The 3615-nt window shown below is 47.5% G+C and overlaps 1 pseudogene; it reads left to right on the top strand.

Moving 5' to 3' along the window:
* The first annotated feature begins 2278 nt into the window (after positions 1-2278).
* LOC147736409 (mortality factor 4-like protein 1 pseudogene) lies at positions 2279-3260 on the top strand (annotated as a pseudogene).
* Positions 3261-3615: the final 355 nt, after the last annotated feature.

Here is a 3615-nt window from a genome sequence, read left to right as displayed (position 1 = left end):
GCACACGTAATGCTTTTGGAATTGATGCGTGGCTTTTCCGAATAGAGAGAGGCTGCGGGCTGATTGAGGGCATTTGTAAAGTAGGGATGGCACTTGAGGGCAGCAAGGCCCGGTTCACCGGCCTGGAGCATCGGGGAGAGAGGGACTGAGGACCGATGGGGTAGCTAGGGGCGAGGGGGGCGGTCCGCCCCAGGCGGCACCATTTTTGAGGCGGCGCTGCACGGGAGACTTCTTAGGGGACTGGGCTCCGAGTTGCCAACTTTACAATCTAAACTGTATTGATTCGCCGGCCCCACAGTAGCGCGGTATGCTTTCACTTTCGTGAGTCCATGATGGGAAGGAGCTCTGCTGAACTGAGAATGAGCCTGATGTGGGAGGCCGGACCCAACAGGGAGAGGCGTGCTAGGCGGAAGGCATCGCGTGAAAAGCAGCTGCTCTCGAGCAGGCCGCAGTTGCATTTTCTTTTCAAGTAAGTGTGTGCCCAGCCCTGGTCCGGAGTTAGAGAGGGGCGTATCTTGCTGGCAATAAACAGTTCCAAATTATCTGTGCTCCCGGGTTTGGTTTGCATACCGACCTCCTCCAAGATCAAAGCGCGGTGCAGGGCTCGTTTATTATGAATTGTTTGTTGTGCCATTAGCCCCTGGAGTTTAGAAGGTGTGTGTGAATTTTTTCAAGGCATGGAGGAAGAAAGCCATCTATTCTATACAAAACATAAATCGCACTTGAAATGTCCGATTTTTCCACCAAAACGTCATGATGGCTCTGAGGATAATATTTTTCACTGAAGCTCGAGCCACAGTTTGTATGACCAGAGAAATGGAAATGAAACACACCACCACGCATGGAGAGGTGAATAATCGGGTAAAATCTACGAGGATGTGTGTGTGTGTTTTTTTAAATAGATGTGCACAGTTATATAGTGCTCTGTTAAGTACCATTTCAAGATTCAACTTTTTAATTTTTCTTGAATGTCAAAATAACTTTTTGAACTGTATAAATGTTGATCGAATTTTTTTCAACTTTCGCTCTGACTTACCCTAGCTTAGCAGGACTGCCTAGGAAATGCTGTTTGTTACTAAATCTGACTCTTAAAGGATCATTACAAACACGCCACACACATTAAGGGAACGTCTATGGCAGGCCAGGCTCTGACGGTCCTGGACCGGCAGCTCGTGCCGGTCTCCAACTCCTCTAGGTTAACGGCAGCTCACGCAGCAGGGGCTTTTAGGAGACAGAGGGAAAGAGGGAGAGAGAGCTGAGAGGGAAAACAGATCAAAGTGCGAGGGAGGGAGAATGGTGTGGCTAGAGAGAGACATAAGCGATCAGAAGAAGAAGAGAGAGGGGAGAGACAGAGAATGGATGGATAGAGATAGAGAGCAAAAGAAGGGAAGGAGCAGGGCTGGCTTGGACATTTTTGCCAGCCCTGCTCTGAGTGAGCTTCCAGCTCTAGCGGAGGTTCTTGAAATTTTAAAATCCATTAGGGATTTTTCAGGCTCCCCAGAGCACACAAGGAGCTATTTCACAAACCTTTTGTGGTTTGACCAAGTTAGGAGTGTCCCATCCCAAGTCCATCCATGGCTGCTCAGGCAATGATGGGGTGAAGTACGCCATTCCCATCTCTAACCCTGCCCCATCGGAGTCCATGCCTCATCTCTCGGACAGGCAAACCGAATTGCCCTGTCCAACATTGGCTTGCAGCCTGAGCCTGCCTGCCTGCCTACAGCCAGCCTTGCACTTCAAAGTCGCTGCCTGCAATGGTAAACCCAAAAGCACAAGGCCAGAACTAGTTAGTTATGGGAGCCCAATCTACTGCCTCTGAAGATGTCCAGGGTTTCATCAGCAGGCAACTGACATGCATACCTGGATGATGGTAAGACAATACGTTTATAATAAGTTGACAATAATTTGATAATCATGTGATGTGGATACATTCAGATAGTCATGATGGGTCACTCACATATTGAAGGATAGCCATTGATGAATAGGACATCAGCACACTTTGTAGCATTGCTGAGTGCATGCTCGAGGCAGAGACTCAAACTCTAAACGCTAGGCTATTTTCATGTTGTGCACAGTACAAGCTAATGTACAGACAGGTTGTAAATACGCTCCACACCAGGGTTGGATACAGTTAACACTTGGTGATTTGTATCATTTAATCAGTCTAGGTAAACTTGCTGGCGAGTGTCACTCATAGTCATTGAAATGTCACTCATCAGGTAGTATAAATGGTGCCGAAGCAGGAGCCCAGGCCCAAATTTACCGAAGGTAAATAAAAAAAGCACACCGCCTGCTTTTGAAGGACAGTTGCATCAGTGCAAGGCTTTTTAGTAAGGAGACTCCAGATTTATCACTGCTTGAGTTGAGAAGGGAGCGCGTTTTGTGTTTCCACAGACCTCTCCTTTATGAAGCCAAGTGTGTGAAGGTTTCCATAAAGGCGAAACAAGTCAAGTGAAATACATTATACATTACAGCGGTTGGAATCAGAACTGGGATGAGTGGGTGGCAGAGAGCAGAGTACTCAACTACGTGGAAACCAACCTGCAGAAGCAGAAGGGACTTCAAAAGGCTAATCAGGAGCAGTATGCAGAGAGGAAAATGAGAGGTGCAGCACCAAAGAAGGCCGGGGGTCCGTAGCAGAAACATGTGGAAGTAAAAACGAAGAAAAATAAACAGAAAACTCCAGGGGCTGGAGAAGGCAGTAGTACGAGTGAAGCACCTCAACCCCCACGTAAGAAGAGAGCTCGTGTAGACCCCAGCGTGGAAAATGAGGAAACGTTTATGGACAGAGTTGAAGTGAAAGTAAAGACTCCAGAGGAACTCAAACCGTGGCTGGTTGATGACTGGGGCTTGATAACTAGGCAAAAGCAGCTCTTCTATCCCTGCTAAAAAAGTGTTGATGCCATTTTGGAGGATTATGCAAATTACAAGAAATTGCGAGGCAACACAGATAACAAGGAGTATGCAGTGAACAAAGTGGTTGCTGGAATTAAGGAATACTTTAACGTGATGCTCGGCACACAGCTGCTGTACAAGTTTGTGAGGCCACGGTATGCAGAAATTCTGGCTGATCATCCAGATGCACAGATGCCACGCGTCTATAGAGCGCCTCACCTTTTAAGACTGTTTGTATTGGTGCAATGCTTGCCTACACACCTCTGGATGAGAAGAGTCTGGCTTTATTATTGAACTATTTGCATGCTTTTCTGAAGTACCTTGCAAAGAATGCGCTAGTATTGTTCCCAGCTTGGAGCGAGTGAGGTAAGAGGAGAGCAGCAGCAGATTCAGAGGGGTGGGTGGCTGAGTCTGTGGCCCATCCATGATAGCTGCCTAGGTTTCAGATTGCTGTGTGTGGCACTTTCAGAATTTCATTGTAATTATGAGTGACATTTTAACATCTAGAAGTCACACTTTCTCAGGGGCAAAAATTAAAATCCCTCATGTACGTGCATGTAACTTGCATGATCGAGGTACCTATTAGCAGCAATACTAAGTGTCTCTCGGACATCTTTCAAGTGCTCACCGGCCTTTTTCCCCATTCCCCCCCCAAGGGGTGGCAATCTAAGGGATAGCCCCGGGTGCCACAAGCTCTAGCTACGCCCCTGCTGAGGACCC

Source organism: Lissotriton vulgaris, chromosome 1_2, assembly GCF_964263255.1.
Source record: "Lissotriton vulgaris chromosome 1_2, aLisVul1.2, whole genome shotgun sequence".
In the NCBI taxonomy this organism is placed as follows: domain Eukaryota; kingdom Metazoa; phylum Chordata; class Amphibia; order Caudata; family Salamandridae; genus Lissotriton; species Lissotriton vulgaris.
Note: the sequence above shows the minus strand (reverse complement) of the source record. Positions and strands in the feature narration are given on the sequence as shown.